The 23,236-nt window shown below is 50.1% G+C and overlaps 1 non-coding gene across 1 annotated transcript; it reads left to right on the forward strand.

Moving 5' to 3' along the window:
• The first annotated feature begins 8,510 nt into the window (after positions 1–8,510).
• Positions 8,511–8,629, forward strand: LOC144774396 (5S ribosomal RNA). Its single transcript, XR_013600233.1, has one exon. It is a non-coding gene; the product is annotated as a 5S ribosomal RNA (ribosomal RNA).
• Positions 8,630–23,236: the final 14,607 nt, after the last annotated feature.

Here is a 23,236-nt window from a genome sequence, read left to right on the forward strand (position 1 = left end):
CATTACACTGTACGAGGCATTCTTATCCAGGTCCTTTATATAATGTATTGAACGAGTTACTCCTAAACAGATGGAAAGGTTTAGGTACCGATTTAATTAACGTCATTCTAGAACAGCGCCACAAATATAGAACATTCCTGACTCCGCATTTTGTTCCTGTCTCACCCCCATTCTACATAGATAGACAGAATCCGTTGCGAGAAGTGGATCCTGTTAAGGGAACGGGGGGTGAGCTCGAACGAGTATTTGTTTACACCCCTATAACGAAAATAGAACTACTAGAAATGAAAAAGTTAGTGCCCTGTCACGATAAAGATCCAGCAGGGTTCCACCTTGAATTAAAAGACATGCTCCGTATGGGAGAATACACGTATCCTGATATCATCAAAATGTTAAAGGTCCTGTTGCCGGCAGGCATATATGAAAAACTCAAAGAAAAAGAATGGGAGGTGGGAGAGAAAAAGATTGACTGGACCGCGTTAGAGAACGAAGATAACACACGAGTCCCAGGTACTGGTCTTGGGGATAAAGCTAAAGAATTGCCCGAACTGTTAATACAAGTCTTGCCAAGATTACTAGCCACGAAAAAGGAAGATTGGGATGCCATCTCAGCCTGTAAACAGAAACAGGACGAAGACACTAGTGATTTTTATTCCAGATTTGAGAAATGTTTCATTATTAATAGCGGTTTGAAGACAAGTAGTGAGTCGTATCCACATCTTTTTGTTACCAAACTAGTTGAGAATTCTTTACCGCAAGTTAAAAATCGAGTATTAAAAGTCGAGAGTACATGGCAAGCTAATACTCCGTCCCAAATGCTACAGATGTTACAGTATCACCAGAACCGAATCAGGGAAGAGCAAGAACACGAAAGAAGACGTATGAAAGATACGAAAATGAAAGTACTAGTTGCACAGTCTGTTCCAGCAGATAGTCAGAAGAGGGGTACGAATCAAACTAGTCATTCTACAGCTCCCGTTAAAGGGACATGCAATTACTGTAAACAGCCAGGTCATTATATAAACGAATGTGCAGTTCTGAAACACAACATAGCTACAGGTAAGACGAAAGAGAGACCGCGTCTTCCTAGACAGGAACATGTTCCGCAGAATTCGCAACCGCCGCAGAACGCACAACAGACAGTTACAGTACCGCAGCCTATAGCTGCCACACAACACGTTACACAACAGATGTACCAGTACGCACAGTCAGATTATCCAAAATATCAGCAGTATTCATGAAACAGCCTAGAGAGGGAGGTTGGCTTGCCTCTCATCGAGGTTCCTGTAGATCAAGAGGGTCCCTATGTACACAGTCAAGTATTAGGGAAAGACAGAAAGTTTCTGATTGATACAGGGGCAAGTAGGACTACCATCAGTCATGACGAGGTTCCAGGGGCTCCACTCTCAGGCTCAAGAAATGTTTCCCTGGGATTTTCAGGAAAGCCTATTGTTAATGAAATATCGAAACCAGTTTCCCTAGAAGTTGGTCCATTGTCCCGAACTACAGACTTGTTACTTACGAAATCATGTCCTGAAAATTTACTTGGTATTAAAACATTGAAAGAATTAGGAGCAGTCATATGCTGTTCTCCGGAAGGAGTGAGATTGTTTTTACGTGATTTTAAAGGTCATTATGTGTTACGTGATTTTGATCCAAGATTACTGAATGTACCACAGCATTTATGGGTGCAAGGTCCAACTGATGTAGGTTGTATGCACATTACACCATATCGTGTCACTCTGAAACAAGGTGTTGTATTACCACGAATCCGACAATACAAATTGCCACCTGAGGCTGTAGCAGCCTTATCGAAAATTATTGACGAGCTCATTGCTCAAGGAGTAGTTGTAGAAACTGACTCCAATGTATGTAATTCTCCTATCATTCCGATTCTTAAACGTACTGATCCAAATGCACCTCCAGTTTATCGATTAGTGATTGACCTTCGAGAACTTAATAAATGTATCATACCCCAGTACCCAGTGGTTCCAGATATCTCTTCCCTATTGACTGCCATTGATTCCGAAGCTACGTTCTTTACTGTTATTGATCTCAAGAACGCATTCTTTAGTGTCCCCATTCATCCAGCCAGCCAGTTCCTTTTCGGATTCTGTTTAAATGGAAGAAGCTATAAATTCACACGTGCACCTCAAGGTTTTACAGAAAGTCCTAGTATTTACAGTCAAGCACTTAAAAGACAACTAGACAGTATTCACATGCCAACTGACACTGCCCTGCTCCAGTATGTCGATGATTTATTGATCACTGCCCGTACAGAACGTGACTGCGAGCGTGCGTCACTGACAGTCTTGTATTTTCTGGCGGAAATGGGGCACAAGGTGTCCCCTTCCAAACTGCAATTCTGTGTCCAGCAAGTGGTATACCTTGGACACTTGCTGTCCAAGAGGGGTAGACAGTTGACACCTGACCGTATTCAGTTAATTGCACATCTTCCACAGCCCAAGACACAGAAGGAGGTACGAGCTTTTTTCGGCCTCACTTCTTACTGCAGACAATGGATTCCTCAGTACGCATATCTAGCCAAACCACTGATACAGTTAACAACACAGGAGGCAGCGACATCGACTGTCCTCCCTTGGACCCAGGAACATACACTTGTTTTCAATGAGTTAAAGAAAGCTTTATGTAATGCACCTGTTTTAGCGACACCAAACTACAGTAAGCCTTTTACACTTTTTGTTACTGAACGTGATGGTACAGCATTATCTGTTCTCACGCAAGATCAAGCAGGACAACACAAGCCTTGTGCTTATTTTTCTAGCACATTAGATCCAGTAGCCCAGGCTCTGCCTGCGTGCCTCAAGTCAGTTGCAGCCACAGCTCTAGCTATCAGACAAAGTGATTCCATAGTGTTAGGACATTCCCTGACAGTACAAGTTCCACACTCCGTGGAAGTTTTTTTAAACCGAACACAGACTCAGCACTTGACAATTGCACGTTTAACAGGATATGAACTGACTCTGTTTCAGCCACACATAGAAATCAGACGCTGCAACATTTTAAATCCTGCTACATTGTTACCCTCGATCACATCAAATCCTGCCACACATGGCTGTGTGGAAGTTATTAACACCATGACAAAGCCAAGACAAGACTTGACGGACATTGCATTACCTGACCCAGACCTGACACTTTACGTGGATGGTTCATGTATGAGAACAAGTACAGGAGAACTAGTAGCCGCGTATGCAGTGACTACTGAAACTGAAGTTATAGAAACACATCGTATTGACACCCTGTCTGCTCAAGCAGCAGAGCTCATCGCTCTGACCCAAGCCTGCATACGAGCCAAGAACCTGAAAGTAAACATATATACAGATTCACGTTATGCATTCGGAGTCGTACACGACTTTGGAGTACTATGGCAAGAAAGAGGTTTCCTGACCTCTCATGGAGCCAAGATTCAGCATGGCCCCCTCATTCAAGCCCTGTTAAAAGCAATACATTTACCAACAGCCATTGCCATTATGAAGTGCAAAGCACATACGAAAGCCACTGACACCATTTCCCAAGGTAACGATCTAGCAGATCGAACAGCCAAACTTACAGCTCAGACTCCAGACATTCCAGTTAACAGGACAAAGACAGATGTTCCAGATCAGACGACTTGTATGACAGTTAAGGACCCTACACAAGACGTACTAGACATCCAGACACATGCTACCCCAGACGAAATCAAGAAATGGTCTGAACAAGGAGGGGTCCAGACAGATCAGGGATGGTTGACGAAGGGAAAAGCCACATGGTTTCTCCCCGACTCTATGGTTCAAGTCATTATTAATACAGCACATAGTCCAGCACATTTAGGAGAAAAAGCCATGTTAGACAGTATCCAGAACCTCTGGTTTAACAAGCATTTACGAGCAGCAGCGAAGCAGAAAGTACGTACCTGCATCATCTGTTGTCAGTTCAATCCAGGTAAAGGTGTTCCGGTGGAACAAGGTGGATTCCATCCTCCTGACCACCCTTTTGAAGTCCTCCAGATGGATTATATCCAGATGGATCGATGTCGAGGTTTCAAGTATGTCCTCGTAGTTGTATGCGCTTTGTCCAGATGGACAGAAGCATATCCAGTTCCAGATTACACTGCCGCGACCACTGCCAGGCAGTTGGTTTGTGAGTTTTCCCCACGCTATGGTTTGCCCAGGGTCGTGTATTCAAACAACGGACAGCCATTCTCATCCGAACTCATGAAACAAGTATCACTTCTGTTAGGGTACCAGTGGAAGTTCCACTGTGTGCGACACCCCGAGGCAGCTGGCCTCGTCGAGAGACACAATCAAACTCTGAAAATACGTATTGCAAAAGTTTGTGCCGAGAAAGGTGTAGATTGGATGGTAGCCCTGCCAGTCGCCCTTTTTTATATGAGAATGGTCGCTCATTCCCGTTCAGGTCTGTCACCTTTTGAAGTTGTATTCGGCCGTCCCCCAAACATGTGGGGTACACCTATGCCACGTAAAATTACCGATGTTGACAGTAATATGCTGACAGATTACCTAGCTTCCTTGATGTCTGCACTACTCTCTTGTCGTTCACAGGTCGCGGCTGCCTTTTCAGACAACACCCAAGTGAAACCGCACAAGGTCATCCCAGGCGACCTCGTCCTTGTAAGGAACTTTGATCGTTCAAGCCCGCTGGAGCCCCGCTGGAAAGAGCCGAAACTTGTTCTGATGACCACAAGGACCGCTGTGAAACTGGAAGGCCGGAAGGGCTGGCTACACTCCAGCCACATCAAGCGTTTTCATGGACTCCGTCCAAAGACTTTTTTCAAGGACTGCCCCGATACTGACTCTAAACTTTCCCCGTTAGAGAAAACTCCGCAGCAGGAGTATAAAATCAAATTACGGTCTAGCAAGTCATACAGTTTAATTGTTTAAGTCCCTCTCGGGTGAAGCGGTTAGACAGGTTCCTGACATGTATGAGATAGACCCCCATAGTGAGAGAGTTAGACGAAACTCCAAGAAAATACGTTATTGTAAGAATCTGCGCAGCAGATGCGTTATTACGTTATTGTTTATGTTATTTCTGAGTCTTACGATCACATGCATAAGTTATGTTTTACATGTATTTTTTCCTCCTCTTGATTCGCATGTACACTCTTCCTCTAATGATACAGTAGAGCACACGTTTAGTGAACTACCCCCTCACGAGTTATCCTACCGACTTGCAATGCGCAACAATACTTTTATACGTATGTTACACTATTCACACCAGACCAGCAATGCCACTAATTGTTGGGTGTGTGGTCGACTCCCCCCTTTTCAGACACCGAAGGGAGTTCTGCCACTTTTTCCCTATCCGTTTTCACACAATGGTTCGTGTGGAGCATGGTTTACGTTAACATCATCCTTAGACGATAAGTCCCTTTTGAACGAGGAACATGTTTCCCAGACAAGGAAGGTCTTTCCCATAGGACAGGGTTAGATCTAGAAAATGAAGTATATGATCTAGGTAATTTCTCCTCGAATTTCATGGTTTTGAATGTTCAGTCCGAGAATACTCCAGACTTACCTGCTATAACAGTTTTACCAGTGAAAGGCGAATTATGTGTTAGAAGGAATGGTTCAGTACATCTAGGACACAGTGATTGTAATACTGTGGTCGAGTATAGTGACAGTGGGAAATCTACTTTCAAAGCCTCACGTCATTCATATTTTGTGTGTGGTCAGACCGCATATGTACGTCTGCCCCTAGATTGGGATGGAACATGTTACATTGCCTTCCTACTGCCACCAGTTTTCCTAGCCCCATCCGATTATCACAGAAATACACATCTAGTACACGTCAGACATAGAAGGGAGATCGAGTCCCCAATTGTCGATCAAACTGAAACTGCCTTAGAACAGTATACAGATTTCAATAAAGGTTTCTTTTTCTTCATAGGACCTATCCAGAATAGTAAGCTAATACGTAGGCTAACCAGAACCCTTGAAGCAGTAGTGAATGAGACTACTTCCGCTCTAGGTAACTTAACCGAAGAGCAATCTGCTATGAGATTTGTCGTTCTTCAGAACCGCCTTGTTCTTGACGTCATACTGGCCGATAGGGGCGGAGCTTGTAGAGTCATCGGATCTAGTTGTTGCGTTTTCATTCCTAATAACGCACCGTCTGCATATTCAGCAATAACAAGACTTCCTAAAATAGCCCATCAGTTACACCAGAATCCAGGCACCTGGACATGGTCCGGTTGGCTCTGGAGTATAATATCTGCCTGGGGATGGAAAGTACTGTCATTCCTAGGAATAGTAGTAATGATCATATTCAGTTGTTGTCTCTGTTTACAATGTGGCCCTGCGATTTGCGGCTTGTGCGCTACCTCTTGTATTCCAAGTCCAAAGTCCCATTCCCAGAAGATAAGAGACGAGCAAATGATGCTGTATGAACAGATAGATGGTATCATGAATATTGATGTTTCCTGAAGGAAACGTAGGGAACAAGGAGGGAATGAGGAAAATTGAATTTTGCCCTGTCATGTGTCCCTACGTGTTCCCCATCGTATGTTATATGTGCATGATTGATATGCATATTTACCCCCTTGACCGAATAAAGACGCAATTATAGTTGTGTCCAACGTCAGTATGCCAGTTATCCCGTCCTCGTGAAAGCAACGTGAATTAGGCTTCTAGGCCTATGTTGCCAACGTCTTTACATTGTGCACGTTAAATCATCGAGTTGTCCCCGTTTCTAGGCCTCACAGGGCCCGGACACCAGATTCAAGCCTCGAGTCTCCTGAAACCACTCCGAGGAGTGATGCAGCCCCTCCCGCATCCCTGACCCTTCACTTACTTCCTGCCAAGCAGCGCGGTGCCCGGCCTGGCCTGCCTGCCTGTCTGCCAAGAATATGTTATGCTTACAGTTATCAGTTCAGCTCCCCGGCTTCGCATTCCTAGCTAACGAACCGCATAAACATCTTCATCTATAGTCTAGTCTTCCTGTCTCCATGCAAGAGAATTACTGAATTAATGTCCATAGAAGATTCCTAGCACACGCAATACATTAGGAAATATATGCATGCACTAGCCTTAGTGACAAGTAGCCTTTACCCTGATGACTTTTAGATTCTATCAACATGTTCTCCAAACACGAGATATCAGATATGCTATAGGTACATGTCGTCCTGACATCCCAGACTTTAGTCTCCTCTTCTAGTGCCAGAAGTCAGAGCCCCCAGCTCTCCCCAGTTACACGTCATGGCCCGTTTTGCGCGCACCAGTAGGTTAAAGGTTCCAGCTGCCCAGGTAGCCCCCTCCATGTATCCACCCACTTATGACACTTCTGTGACGTTTACATCACATGTCTCCGTGCACGCCCTGTGCACGCCTTCTTTTCACGCCCATATGTTCTTATCTTCCGTTTGTCACTTGTTACGCCTACTGTATTCAATGCAATTGTACTGTTTTACTATATATACTGTATGATGTTAATGAGATGCTGCAGCTGCCATTCCCCCTTTCCTTGTGTCTGTCCCTTCCTGAACCTTCGCAGGTGATGGAACCCGATGGTCCATTGGCTCGAGCCATCTAATTAAAGCCCGTATGACTCAGATACCCCGGATTCTGCCTCTTATTTATTGAGCTATCCTTTTTAGTTAATGCATAGAAAATATAGTACCAGTAATTATTTATTTATTTACCACAGTAGGGTCAAAATTAAAGGGAGTGGGAAGGGAGTGGGCCGGTGAGAAAGAGTGAGGTGAAATGCGAAGGCTGTAGAGGAAAACAAGCTTGTTTACCTCTGTTTGAGACCAAGGCGGATGGGGGTGGGGGGCTGCGGAGCAGGGGGAGTGAGCGAATGGGGGGGAACCAGCATATGGGGTGTGCAGATGTGGGAGGGAAGGAGCATGGTGGTGTGCGAGGCGGATGGGGGTTAGGGGGGCGGGGGAGCAGGGGAGCGAGCGAGTGGTAGGGAACCAGCATATGGGGATGGGGTGTCAGGCCAAGCGCGCGCCTGGCGAAGTGTCACTCTTCAGTAGACAACATGCATTGGGAGGAATCCGCTTGTTCAAGAGTGTTGTTTCCCGTACAATAGTTCAAAGCTATAAATACCTCGACCTAAAAACGAATAGGAAACGTGCAGGAAGAGCTGCATAGAAAAAAACTTGTCACCCCAATGTAACTGCGGGCGAGCCTGAGTTGGAAAGCTGTACTCTGGCAGCCGCTGCCACATAGAGTGGTGGCCTGATAGAGTGCCTTAAAGGCCAGTGCAAAGAAAGCTGAGGGAACTTGGTGCAAAGCCCAGGCTGCTGCTTTGCACCAAGCTTTGCTAGCTCTCTGGCTGGCACCTAAAGGGAGGTCGGAGCCTGTGTGTGATTGGAAAAGAAGCGAGTGCAAGGCTGGAGGAAGAGAGGGCTGTTCTTTGGCTATCTGTAGCAAGCTTGCAAAGGGAGGGCAGTTGTTGGAGGGAAGCGTGCAAGTGAGGTGCAGCGCAGCACGGTCCAGAGTGGAGGGGGTTGTCAGCGCAAGAGGCCTGCACCGGCAGCCTCTCGTGCCTACGGCCATACCACCCAGAATGCGCCTGATCTCGTCCGATCTCGGAAGCTAAGCAGGGTCGGGCCTGGTTAGTACTTGGATGGGAGACCGCCTGGGAATATCAGGTGCTGTAGGCATTTTGCCACTCGCTGACACCGTGCTCGGTCCTTGCACAATCACATCTAATTTTCCTCGCTAATAGCATTTAAAAAAAAAATCTATATATATATTCTGCTCACCTCATCTCTCCTCTCTTTTTTTTATTTATTTATTTATTTATTTATTTATAAAGAATCGGCATGAAGTTTACAATATGCATGGCCCTTAACTGTAAATTCGAAAACTGAAAGAAAATGAAGAAAACCTTTGCCCTAAAACAGAACCAGTGGTCGAAGTGGGGGAAAAAAGCAAGCAAACTGTGGGCGTAGAATCAGAGGGCAGGAATAACCTAAGGATTGCGTCAGTGGACGGAGTCAGAGGTGTGACCAGAAAGAGCAAATCATTCTAATATTTAGTATTTGTTTGGCATTTAACTACCCAGTTACAGCTTATTGTGTTATTTAATTCAACCAATGCATACACTTTTTTTTAAGGTGTAATATGAGGCATTGACATTAAAATACATTCACAAAGTGGGATATGTTTCCAATCACAGAATGTCCCAAATACACTTAAAAGTAGAAGCACAAGCAATTTCTCTCTGAGCCACGCACTTTCTGTCATCAGCACTTCTCCCTTTTCCCACAAGAACAGTTCAAACATCAATGGCAAAATATCCTAGTTTGCAAATGTTTTCTATACAATTATGTCTCTGCAATATTTGCCACATAATGCATCATCAGCTGAATAATTTGAAGATTTTAACTTATAAATTGTAGCTCGAATGGATCAAAAGTTACAAAAAATGTGACTTGTGTTTCTGTGAAGAGGACATCCCTGTGCAAATGTTTGCTGATGCCTTTCTCACTGCTGCATTTGTATGTTACACTGCTACTAATAAGGCAAAATCTTTGCAGAGACTGTTAGCAGGTGTAAAAATGTCAAAATAATAAAGTATCAGTAAATATAATGCATTATGCAGAAGCCTTTTTTTGCTGTATAATTTAGGCAACACTGCAGCATAATTCTGTCCTCTATTGCGACATAATTCTAGTGGCCCCAAAGCAGACCGCACATGTTAAAAGTGCTTGTGCATGAAGCAGAGACCTTAAAGTTTGGTATGTGTGCAGATCCTGCATTGCCAACTCCTGGTGAGTTGCAACCACTACTGCTGAAACAAGGCCAATGGAGGTTCTGATGGGTGAGGCGGACTGGCCTCAAGGGCAGGACCGGCTTTAGTGCTGGTCACCCGCAGCCCATGCAGGTAAGAGCAGTCGGGCTGTGGGGCCGGTTGGGGGGTGGAGATTTCAACAGACGATGACGAGGGACAAATAATTATTTATTTAATTTTCTCCCGTGGTCGTATGTCGAAAACTCCCCAACCCGGCCCCATCACTTTTACCTGCACAGGCCGCGGCTAGTGCTGGTGGAGCCCTGTGCGGCAATGTTTGTTGGTACCCCCAAATGACTCCCTCTGCCATGTATCCCTCAAACCTCCATAACCACACTCTCGCTCAGATTCACTTAATTTGATTTACAACACCAGCAGTGATACCAATGTAGGGTGTCAGAACACTTTACATCACACACATTACACATAAACAATCATACATGTGTAAATCACTGTATAAGAAATATTACATAAGACTAAGGACTACAAGGTGGAGGAGTCACAAGACAACCATACTAGTAGGCAGTATAGTTTTATAGTGATTGGTCTGGAGAAACACAAACTTTGAATTTAGAACGTAATACCATGGTTGGGGGTTCTCTATAATAAAAAGAATTGATTTCTATACAAATGAACCCTTTGTGCAACATTTGAATAATCAAAGACTAAAACAGGTGCACCTGAACAAACCGGGGTTGCTAAACCAGGGAGTGGAGGGAGGGGTGAGGCAGGGACCAGGCAAGGGACAGCCCGAACCCTTTAATGGGTACAACGTCTCCCACCAGCACGCCCAGGTCATGCGGTGGGAGGTGCTCGACAAGACAGGGCCAAGACTGGTGCGAGACCTGATTCTCAGCAAGGTGCTGAAACCAGAAGGGGTCCCAATGGCTGATGTACTGAGCTGGCAGGCATCCGCCTCAGGCATGATATTCCTCCTTAGTTTTGTCACCCAGGCCCTCTTCAGGAAGTACTGGGACCTCTTCCAAGGGAAGAAGAAGGAGGCACCATACAGCAAATTAAGCCTGACGACAGGATTGGCACCGGAGACCACGGAGAAGAGGGTAACGGTTGAGACGACCAACCCCCACATCCCAGACAGAGACAACGCGTCGCTTCTCCAGAGGTACGGCACCATCCAGAATGGACCCACAAAGGTCAGAGACAACAACGGAGTTTGGAACACAACCTGGCAAGCTACCATCGACCTCCACAAGGACCCTAAAGGGTGAGACAGCCTGAACCACCCAACAGCAAGCTTCTACCTGGGAGCCGACGAAGGGAGGATCAGATACCCAGGACAACTCTTCACCTGCAGGAAGTGTGAGGCCGTGGGACACGCCGGCAAGGACTGCCCAAAGAAGTTCTGCAGAATCTGCAAGCAGTCCGGAAACAAAGCAAGCACATGCAGCGGGATCAGAAAGTGCAACCTCTGAGTAGGTGAGGGCCTCACCTACTACCGATGCCCCATGTCTCACCTGCCGAAGAGCTACGCAGTGGCCGTTGCATGGACCCCAGCCTGGAGACTGAGACAGCCCAGACCGATGGTCTCCCCAGCATCCAACGCACAACTGAACACCCTCCTGAAGGAAGCCAGAAGCGAGGTGGCAAAGACACCAGCAGCCCCCAGGAACGGAGACAAAGAAAGCCAAATTCCAGGGAAACCAACACCCACAGGAACAGGCACGAACCACCATGAGGACCCCAAGGCAGTGCCACCCGCAGCAGAGGAACCAGCACCACCGACTAGGATGTCAACAGCCGAGGAAGTCCACCAACCCAAGGACGGCCCGAGGATGGAGCACCACCACGATCCCCACCAGAGGAGTCCCCAGAGGGAACTGCCCCAACACCAGAAGCAGAGGCAAGGGAGTGGAGTCGGAGACAGAAGACTCTGCAAAGGCAAAGGGGGAGAAGGAAAAGAAGAAAAAGGGGAAGAAGAAGGGGAAACCCGAGGAAAGCAACGAAGACAAGGATGATGGCACCCAGGAGCCATGGAGCCAAGTCCGGGCACAGACGCTGCACCAAAAGGCCACAAAAGATAAAGAAGAAGAAAAAGAGAGACGCACCAGCGCCAGACTGAAGGTAAATCGGCACTGCTCATCACAGCCCAGCCCCAAGCCAGAGACATTGGAGGAAGGGACAATACCAGGACGAGCCCCCCAGCGAGGGAACACCAATAAGAGGAAATTGCCATGCAAAGAAGACTTCCTGGCCAGTAAGAAAGTGAACATAGCAGGCACCGAAGTCGAGGAGGAAGACAACGAAGTCATCTTGGTAAGCGACACAGAAATCAACGAAGCCAATGCTGAGATGGAAGACGAAGATGACGACAAGGGCCTGGCGGAGATCAGGACGGTCCTCCAAGAAATCTTTCTTCAGCTCAGCATGGTGAGCCCCCCACCAGACGCAGCAGAGTGGACCCCAGAAGTCAATACGGAAGTGTACATCGAGAGCACAGAGGAAACCCCAGAAGGGGGAGAGCAGAACCAACAGGTGGTTCAGGACTCCAAGTAGAGCACACCTGGGCCTTCAACCCCAGTAGGTTCAGAACAGAGTACTGACTGATAGCACGGAGGCAATGGTGATATCATTGTTCACACTAAACGTTAGAAGCGTGAAGGATCAGGTTCGGCGGGTTGGCATGTTGGCTTCCTGGCTACACAGAATCGAGATATCTACTTTCTGCAGGAATGCGGGATTCCGTACGCTCTGGCGTACAGCCAGCTCGAACGGCAGTGGATGCACTGGCTATCTTTCTGGTCTGGAGGGAACGATTGTATATCATCTGGAGTGGCCATTCTAATCAGGGGACGGCAGTTCACCGTGGACAAGGTCACCGAGCAGGTCAACGGCAGAGTGCTGGTCGTGGACGGCTCGTGGGCAGGTAAGCGCGTTAGGCTCATCCATGTCTATGCCCCCCTGAGAAGAATGAGCGACTCGAGATGTTCAGGGTGCTCCGGATGCAACTCGTGACCTCCAGAACCATTCTAACGGGTGGTGATTTCAATTGCATAGTAGAGCTGGAGGGACGCGGTGGGTCTGGCTCTGCAGGGATGGATGTGACGTCCAGGCTGTTGGTGGAGAGGGTAGGTGAGGCGTCCCTCCAAGACATCATCGGGAGCATGGGGCCAAACGCCGTTCACGGATCGACTTCCTATTCACCTCCCCAACAGTAAAGCCTGGGCGAAGCTCCATGGTCGCCATCCACTTCTCTGACCACAGAGCAGTCAGTTTCGAGGGGGAACTTACTGGGAAGTTCCCCACTGGCCCAGGATCGTGGAAGCTGAACTGCTCCTTGCTGGAAAATGAGGAGTTAGTGGCGAACCTCAAAACCGTGTATGTAGAGTGGGGGGATATGAAGGGCCTCTTTCACTCTGCCAGCGAGTGGTAGGAATGGGTGAAGGACAGGTTCCGGAGCTTCTTCTAGGATGCAAGCAGAGCTGCTGCACGGAAAAAGAAGAGGACGTTCAGGAAACTGCAGAGCAAACTGCAGCAACTGTACGAACTCGAGCTCAGAGGTTGGGACGTGGATGACGACCTGGAGGAAACCCGGAAAGGGCTCGCAGAGCATTTCGGGGAAGAATCCAGGAAAATCATCTTCCGGACCAGAACTGAGAACCTCGAGAAGGACGAGAAATGCAACTCGTTCTTCTTCAAGAACCTTCACTCAACCCACACACCGCTGGTGGAGCTTCGGGACTCGGAGGGCATCCTCCAAAGTGAGAAGGAGGAAGTCATGAAGGTCATAACCGACTTTTACGGCAAACTCTACTCACCGGTGGCGTCAGAGAGAGCCCAGGCGGATAGTTTCCTCAAGGGCATCTCAAAGACACTGAGCCCGGAAGAGAGAGAGGGCCTGAACACACCCTTCACCCTGGAAGAACTGCACTTGGCCGCCACAACCTCTAAGAGGGGCAAGACACCCGGGAATGATGGTCTCCCAGTGGAACTTTATGTCGAACTGTGGGATCTGATTGCTTATATCCTTACAAAACATATAAAGTATGTCTTAAAAAGACCACATCCCTGAACACAGAGTCACAGTGCACTATTTGTTTACCCATCAAGCAGATATTGCACAGTACCTCCAGGAATGGTGCACTTCCCCACCCAGGGAAAGACGATAAAACAAAAGTAGCGCTTTACTGACAAACTCTGTAAAATGGGTCTGAATAAAAATCAATCTTGCCATTTTGCGACCTCTCTATTTTTCTTTCTTTCGTTTTTCACATTTAGGACCTTTTATGTCTCTGGATCCCAAGGCTGAACTTTGGAATATGATAATGTACGAAAAAGACGACATTTCCAGGTAAAGGTTTTTTAGTTTTTGGATACATTTCACAGAGGAACAAATAAACGAAAGGAGAGGAAAGAGGGAGTCATGATAATTTCTTGAAGTCACGGCTTTCAGTACCTGAGGAGAAGCGAGAAAGATAGGGAGGAAGAGTAAGAAAGAGGGTGGGGGAGTCAGCTGGCAGTGGCAGAGCAGAAGTTGATTCTGTCCTTGTCTTCTCTGGTCAAGAAGGAAAAGACAGATTCCTTTTCCTTCTCTGCCCACCCCACCCGTCTCGGAAGGGCCCGAACGTTGAGCCTTATCCCTAGGCCTTGCATATTTCTGCCATCCTGGGACACTTTAAAACATTTTTAAAGTAGGGGAACAGATTCAAATAAATTCAAGAAGTAGGGGCATGCCGTGCCCTGCTGATCCTGCCCACTTCTACCACTGGACATAACAGAGACCCCCCATCTAAGGCTGGGGAGCTGCTGCAAGCTGCTGCTGCTGATGGGCTGCGCCGGCCCTGGTTCCGGGTCCCCCCTCTCTAGGCTGTCCGAGCCAGCCCGGGAGCAGGGGGCCACTGAGACAGAGAGCCAGGCCGGTGACATGGGGAGTTTGGGGGGCAGCCGAGCATCGCGAGGTCTACCACCTGGGCAGATTTGGGAGGGGGAGGGGGTGAGCAGGGAGCAGCCATTTTGCTGTTTTGGGCTGCCATGGGAGTAGCCCAAAGGCAGCCCAATTTGAAAATGTAGCCAAAGGCTATTTCAAGGGGGTCAGCGTTGCCCCACCCACCATTTTAGGTTCTGGTGACTTGGTGGCTGGGAGCGCTGTAGTCTTTTTTGGCGAAGCTGGTGGCGTTTTGTGGCTTGTTTTTGGTTCTGCGTTGGCGAGTGGTTTTAATGATGGCCTGTAATGACGTGAGAGTGCTTGAAGCCATCCGCCTGCTCAGTGAAGCTGGGCGGATGGATTTGCTGGTGGGCCCTCAGGGCCCGGAGCACCCAGTAAGGCGCACGTCTGCGGACGTGGCGGCGGCCGTTTTGGCCTGTTCGCCGCCACGCAAGATGGCGCGTGTGCAGGTCAGGGACCAGGGCCGCACGGATGGCGGGGGCGCGGCCCTGGTTATGGATCTGATCGGGGAAGGGGGCCGGGTAGTGGACGGGAAGGAGGTGCAGCCGAAGACGGCTCACCGCCACCGCAGCAGGCAGAGGAGGCACGGCGGGAAAGAGGCAGGGTAGCGTGCGGGAGCAGGCCACGGGAGGGGGGCGTCGGCGGCGGCTCCTCACAGCAGAGCCAAATAGAAGGTGACCACCCCAGTCCTTCAGGGACGGTCGTAATGCGAGGGACGGGGAGGGGGGTGATGCGGCCAACTGCGCGGGCCTTGAAGCAAGAGGCCGAGGGCCCCAGCAAGGCCGCGAGGCGTGCAGCGAGGGGGAGGGGAGTCTCGCTACGGGAAGAGTCTGTGGTGTCTGTGGTGTCTGGCCAACCCGGTGATAAGGGGCGGCCGTGAGTGGGCGGGCGGGCCCAGCAGGGGGGATAGTGAGTGGAGGACTCCCGTGGGGGGAGGGGGGAAGGGGCCAGTTGTGACAGGGGGCGAAGGGCCTAAGAGGCATGCTGGGAGGAAGGATAGCCCATCCCCCGGAGCGGTTTAACCCAGGACAGGGCGAGAGTAGGGGAGTGCAGGGTGTGGTCTCAGTTGGCCACAGATGGATAAGGGGGCAGAGGTGGATGCAGGAGAACGGGGTGGGTTGCAGGGGGGGCGGCAGGGGGAGGTATTAAGAGGGGTGTCTGGGGGAAGGGAAGGTGAGCGTGCGGAGGTTGGGGGGATGTCCCCTTTGCTCTTAGAGTCCGAGGACAGTGAGTGGGAGTGGGAGGGGTAGGATGTTTTGGATGCCTGGGAGGAGGGGGTACGTGAGGCGCGGGGATTGGCGCGGGCGAGGTGCAGCGAGGCGGTGAGGTGGCGGGCCCCTCGTGGTGGGGAGGGAATTCCGGGGTTGGGGTAGAAGAGGTGGGAGGGGCGCAGGGAGGGCGCAGGGAGGGCGCAGGGAGGGTGGGATTGGGGGGTTTCTTCAGATGAGGGTGGGGCAAGGGTTGGGGGTTGGTTGGGAGTGATGAGGAGGAGGGAGGGGATGAGGCGGGGGGTCAGGTGGATGTTGAGGGCCGTGGGCGGTAGGCAGGCGGTTGGTGGGGGGGCATGGTGGAGGCGGTGGGGAGGCTCAGTTTGAGAGACCCAGCACACCAGACCTACCGTTTCTTTTTCAGGAGGACGTACGCCGTGGGGTTCCGGACTTGGCAGGGCTTGGGACGGCCCCTCGGCGCCAAGGTGAAGGGAGGGATGAGCCTCCCGCGGCTTGCCCGGCACCGGCAGGGGATCCAGTCGCGGCCAGCAGAAGTAGGCCCATGGCGGGCTCACCGACCCCTCCACGCACAGGGCCACTACGGCTTGGGGGGCAACGCCGGAAGAGGAGCACCGCATAAGATGTTTTTACGAGTTTAGGAGGGGTGCAGGATGTGTTTGCTGTTTCGGGCAGGGTGCAGTCGGCGCCTCCGGCCGGGAGGAGTTATGTGTACGGCGGGGTACAGTTAATTGAGGATGAGGATAGCTTGGAAGAAGGGGAATTGAGGGATGGTGAGGGCGGTGGGGTGTCCTCTAACAGTGTTGGTATTGTGTTGCAGGTGTCACGGGGCCCGCGGGAAAGAACAGCCCGAGCATCTCACTGGGAGGCGAGGACGGCGTCCCTGGATCAGAGGGTTGAGGAGCGGCGTGTGGCATTATTGGCATCAGGTAATCGAGCAGCGCGCATGGTGTCGGTGGGGGTGGGAGGGGAGGTGGGGGATGGGGGGATCGTCTGAGGAAGAGGAAGTATGTGGTGAATAAAGGAGTGGGCCCCGATGATGGGGTGATGGGGAGGTGTTGGAGGACAAACACAAGAAGGCGGACGCGAGGCCCTCAGGGTCAGGGCATGAAGGCGCTGGCGATGGTGGTGCAGGTGGGGTTGCGAGCGGGGCTGGCACGGCGGGTATGGGGGCGGCTGGAGAAGGTGCAGCGAAGCCAGAGAGTAAAGAACTAAAAATTAAGCGGCTCCCATACATGGGGCTTACAAAGCCGTTAGGTGAGCATTTGATGATGTCTACTAAGGAAAGCATCTGGAAGGGGGAGTATGTGGAGTTGCTGAAGCTGTTGCACCGGGAGGTGAGGGCGAAGGAGGGTTCGAAGGAGGAGAAGTATGAACTCCAGAAGAGGCCGAAGGTGCATCTCACGATCGAAAATTGGACGGCGGCCTTTTTAATTTCCGCCAGCGTTTATTGCGAAAAAGTTCCAGAGCGGTCGGGTCCTTGTTTAATTACATGGACGTCATTAGGAAGGCCTAGATCATGGGGGTGGGTATGCGTGGGCCCAGTATAATGAGGAGTTCAGGTCTCAGATGGCGTGGGATCCCGAGGGGAAATGGGGTGAGCTTGATTCCAATTTATGGCAGCACACGATGGGGCTGGCTGGGTCAGGTAAGACCATCTTTACAGCAAGCGGGTTGCCCATTATTTACCAGCCCTTTCAGGGGCGCCCCACCCGCGGATGGATGGGGTCAGGGGCCAAAACTCAGCCGGCGTTCGTGGGGTCCTGTTGGGACTACAATAAAGGGGCTTGCGCTAGGTAACTCTGCTGGTTTCGGCATGAATGTTCAGGTTACGGTAAGTACGGCCACCCCTTGGTTAGATGTTGCGGGTCCTCTGGGCAGCATCAAGGAGGTCAACAAAATCAGGCTGGGGGAGTTCGGACGGGGAACACCCAGCAATTTGGAGGTGGTAGAGGGGGTAAGGGGTCTGGGCAAAGGGCTCGTACTCCAGTTAAGGTGAATCGCAGGGTTACCTGAACAAAGGGGCCGCGGATCGGTTTCGGACCGGGTTTTTGGAAGAATTTCATTTGGGCTATAAGGGGCCACGGCTTCGGAGATGGGCCGACAATTTGAAGTCTGCCAAGGAGCACCCGGAGGTGGTGCAGTGCAAACGGGTTAAAGAAGTCAGTCAGGGCCGCATGGCGGGGCCCTTTGAGGACTGGCCGTTGGAGGATTTGATTGTGTCTCCCATTGGGGTGGTACCAAAGAAGGAGGCGGGGCAGTTTCACCCCATTCAACATTTGTCGTGGCCTGAAGGTGGCTCGGGAAATTATTACATTGATGAGTGGGAGACCTCGGTGTCTTACTCATCGGTTGACGCTACCATGGCCTTGGTGGTGGCCGCGGGTGCAACGCCAAAAATGGCAAAGTGCGACATCAAGTCGGCGCTCCAGCTGCTTCCGGTCCACCCAGAAGATTGGGGCCTACTGGGGATCCAGTTTAACGGCCGATGGTATGTGGATAAGGCATTGCTGATGGGCTGCTTGATGTCTTGCGCACTTTTTGAGTGTTTCAGTACGTTCCTGCAATGGTTTTTCATGGAACCGACGGGTCACCAAGGAGTAACTCACTACCTGGAGGACTTTTTCTTGGTCGGGTCCCCAGACACCACGGACTGCCTAGTTGCGCTGGAAAGGTTTCAGGAGATCATGGAGGACTTGGGCGTGCCATTGGCACCAGAGAAGACAGTGGGGCCGGGCACGACGCTGTCATTGTTGGGCATAGAGCTGGACTCAGGGACCATGGAGGCCTGTTGACCAGTGGAAAAGAAGCAGCAGATGTTGGGGCTGCTGGAGGTCATGTTGGCAAGGCACAAAGTCACGGTTTTGGAGATACAGGTGCTGTTGGGGCACCTCGATTTTGCTTGCAGAGTGTTGAGAGTGGGTCGGACGTTTTGTAGGAGGTTGGTGCAGGGCCTTGGCGGGGCGGAGGCCTCCGCATCACCACGTGAGGCTGTCTGCGGGCATTCGCGAGGACCTGTGGATGTGGCAGTTTTTTTCTGCAGAATTGTAACGGGTCCCCATGCAGAGGGGGGATGACCTGGTCTGGAATGTCCAGATTTTTTCGGACGCGCCAGGGAGCGACGGTTTTGGGCTCTACTGGCAGGGGAGATGGTGTGCGGAGAAGTGGCCCCCGGACTGGGCAGGGGGAGGGCAGAGCATTGCGTTCTTGGAGCTCTTCCCTCTGGTGGTGGCGGTGTCGCTGTGGGGAGAGGTGTTGGCCCACAGACCTTTCATGTGGATAACATGGTGGTGTTGCAGGTGGTGAATCACCAGTCTGCCAGAGATGAACAGGTACTGAAACTGCTGAGGGTGTTTGTGCTGGGTTGCCTGCGCCATGACATTGCTTTTCGCGCGGTGCACGTGCCTGGGATCAATAATGACATAGCGGATGCTTTGTCTCGTTCACAATGGGGGAGATTCCGTGGGTTAGCCAAGGACACGGATCGAGACCCGACATGCATGCCTCCTCAGCTGTGGTACGTAGGCAGCACAGGATGTTGCAGCTGGTTCTAGGGTCCTTGGCGAGTCGACGAGGACAACGTATGCGTCTGCAAGGGGGAGTTTGTGGCATCCGGGGCGCTACGGCGGGCTCCAGGGCAGGAGAGACAGGAGGATGTTATACAGTATATCCATTCGCTCATCTGCAAAGGTCCCACGCAGATCACGATAGCGGGCAAGCTGGCGGGTATTGCCTTCATGGGCAAACTCTTGTGGGGCTATGCACCGGCCGCGGGCGAGCTCGGGTTGTGGATGCTGGAAGGTTGGGCCCGGGAGTGTGGGAAGTTGGGTCAGGTTTGGCTACCCTTGTCGTGGGCCTCGTTGGGGAGGGTGGTAGGAGCCTTGCCTTTGGTTTGCAGGGATGTGGGGGAGGCTTGCTTGTTCACTACCTTAATGGAGTGAATGTTCGCGGGGCCTTTCGGGTGTCTGAGTTGCTGGAGTCGAAAAAGGGTACTGGGATAAGGTGGTCGGAAGTGGCTTTTGGGGAGGAGGAGGTAAGCCTTTGGTTGAGGAAGTCTAAGACAGACCAGAGGAGTGTTGGCAGGTGGGTATCGTTGGGGAAGGTGGCCTTGGGGGAGGTGTGCCCGGTACGGTGGGGGCTGAAATGGTGGGCGAGGGAACCAGCAGAAGGGTTGGTCTTTTTGTACCCGGATGGGCGGGGGGTGACAGGATCGCAGCTGTTGGCAGTGTTGCGGAAAACGTTGGCTTTGCTGGGGGTGGATGGGAGGGGCGCACAGGGGGTTGGGGGCGAGGGTACATCATGCGCTTGGGGAGGTGGTCGTCCGATTGTTACAGGCGATATGTGCGTGGCGAGGCTGACCAATGATAGCGCAGTTGTTTTTGTGGCCTGTGTACTTACTCTTGTTTCTCGTTTCAGGTTCCGTGGCTGGTCCCCTTGCCCGTGATATGGAAGTGTGTATAGTGTGCCACTCTTTTGTTAAGCGGGCTCAGGTGCAAACCTGGGACAGTTATTTTGGGGAAAATTTGGGGTTTAATCCTGCTGTTTTTAAGGTTTGTTGGTTTGGGAGAGGGGGTATACGTTGGAAGGAGTTGGTGGGAACGCTTAACGGTTTGTTGGTAGCGGGTAGATGTCCTGATGTGTTGGTTCCCCATTTGGGTGAGAATAATATGGTTCAGGAGACGGGGTTGGTCTTGATGAGGGCCATGAAAAAGGACTTGGAGGAAATTAAGAGGCGGTGGTCTGGGTGTACGGTGGTCTGGACTGAGTTTGTTCCGCGGAGGGTCTGGAGAGGGGCGATGAGGCCTCATGCGGTGGATAAAGCCAGGAGGAAGATCAATGTGGAGATGGTTAATTTTTGTAGGCACTTGGGGCCTCATTTATGAGGCCGTGAGTCACTTTTACGATGCCGGTGCGCCACTTTTTGTGACGCACCAGCAGCGTAAAATATGTGCCTTGTTGCACCATATTTACAAAGTGACGCATCTAGGTAGATGCGTCACTTTGTAAACCCCTGCGCTACATTATACCTGCGCCAGGTATAATGTATGCAGGGGGGCGTTCTGACACAGGAAAAGGTCATAGAAGTGACGCAGTGAAATCTATAAGATTTCACTGCGCCACTTCTAGGACGCAAATGCGTCAATTTCTTTCGCCTGACTCACAGCAGGCGTAAGACTGACGCAGGCCCTTTCACATGATGCTTGCCCCATGTGAAAGGACACATTGCTGGAGTTGCGTCACTTTTGTGACACACTCCAGCAATGCGTCACTTTTGTGCCATACAGATGCATCAGAAATACTGACGTATCTGTAACTCCTTGCGCAATGATGCGTCATACTGTAAATATGACGCATCATTGGTGTTGCAAGGAGGGCGCAATGTATAGTGACGCATTGATGTTTTCATGCAGCGATGCGTCACTTTTCATAAATGAGGCCCTTGGGGTTTTCACAGGTTTGGCATCGGGACATTAGGTACGATGTGCCGGAGTTGTTTCGGGGTGACGGGGTTCACCTTTCCCGCTTGGGCATGGACCTTTATCTTTTAGAGTTATAGGAGGTTTTGTCCAGGTTGTTGGGTGTGCGTCGGGGGAAACACCCACTACAACAACGGTGTTTTCATGCGCTGCCATCACAATGCGACTTTCACATCGCAGGAGGCTTTACAACGCATGCTACTAATGCGCATTGACATTAACATCGCTAGCAATGCCAACGCGTGCTGCGATGACGGAGATGGAAGATGACGGATTATGACATTCGGTATGAAAGCACATATAGACATGGCAGATAGAAAATAACTTTTTGGGGGGGGCAGGAACACGGGAGATGACAGATACGTGCACCGATCACTTGTATTGAATATGAATTATTTTACACGCATAGGGTACTACTATGTTTTTACATTATGTAAATAACTTTCAAAATAAAAAAGTTGCTGCGATGACGGAGATGGAAGATGACGGATTATGACATTCGGTATGAAAGCACATATAGCACATGGCTAGCATTATGCCTGATGCGTGCAGATGACAGATGCGATATAGAAGATTACGGATTATGACAATATGTGGAAGATGACGGATTATGCAATGACATGGGAGATGGAAGATGGATGACATATGACATGGGAGATGGAAAATAAAATGTTTTTCAATTATGTCAATAACTTTTAAACTATAGATAATTATCACTTGCTCAAAGTAAAAACATTTTTATTGTCGAGGCTGAGAGACCCATTCTGTATGAAAGCACATGGCTACCTAGATGACATATTAGCAAAGGCTGGCACTATAGCACATGATGCAACATGATGTGCTGAGATGAAAAACAGATTGGCAAAGGCTGGCACGAGACGCGGAAGATGACATATAACATGCCACATGCATGCAGATGGTCTAGTCTAGTCTAGTCTGGATATTTGTATTGCGCAACATCTCACATCCCGAGGGTGTCTCATGGCGCATGCGGACAGTCCTAGTAAAAAGTGGATGAGCCTAAAAATGGAAACTTTTAACTGAAGAGCCATGTTTTCAATTTTTTGCGAAAACTCATGAGTTCAGTAGTTGTACGTATGTTTAGGGGGAGTTTGTTCCATTAGGATGGTGCCATAAAGGAAAAGGCACATCCGCCGTTTCTAGCAGTTAAAACTCTAAGCGGCGTAAGCTGTGACTTGGAACTAGATCTCAGTTGTCGACCAGGCTGGTACCATGTCAGTTTTTGATTCCAATATTTTGGTCCTGGGCCGTATATATGTTTATGAACCAAACACATGGTTTTAAAAATGGCTCTTTTTTTAACAGGAAGCCAGTGTAGGCTTTTTAGGCATGGCAAAGAGGGGGATCGTCTGGGTAAACCCAGAATCAGACGAGCAGCTGTATTTTGTACAACTTGCAGTTTCCTACTATGGCATTCATTTATGGCAAGGAGGAGAGAGTTACCATAGTTTAGCCTATTTACTATAAGGCCCTGAACCAAGGTTCTGCGTGCTTCTGTTGGTATCCATTTGAAGACCTTACGTAGACTCCGCATGATTCCGAAGCAGGTGCCTACGGTATGATTTACATGGTCCTTCATGGACAATTTGTTATCCATGCGGAATCCTAGGTTGCGGACTGATTCTTTTGGGACGGGGCACACCCCCATTTCTGGGGGCCACCAGTCATGGGTCCAGTGTTCGCTTGCTCACCCAAATGTCATAATTTCAGATTTGGTGCCATTCAACTGGATATGATTTAAACTCATCCAGTTTTTTACCTCTATCAGGCACATTTTAAAACGCTTTTTGGTGTCGTTTACGTCAGGGCCGAGGGTGACCAGTATTTGCGTGTCATCCGCATATGAT

Source organism: Lissotriton helveticus, chromosome 8 (assembly GCF_964261635.1).
Source record: "Lissotriton helveticus chromosome 8, aLisHel1.1, whole genome shotgun sequence".
Taxonomy (NCBI): Eukaryota; Metazoa; Chordata; class Amphibia; order Caudata; family Salamandridae; genus Lissotriton; species Lissotriton helveticus.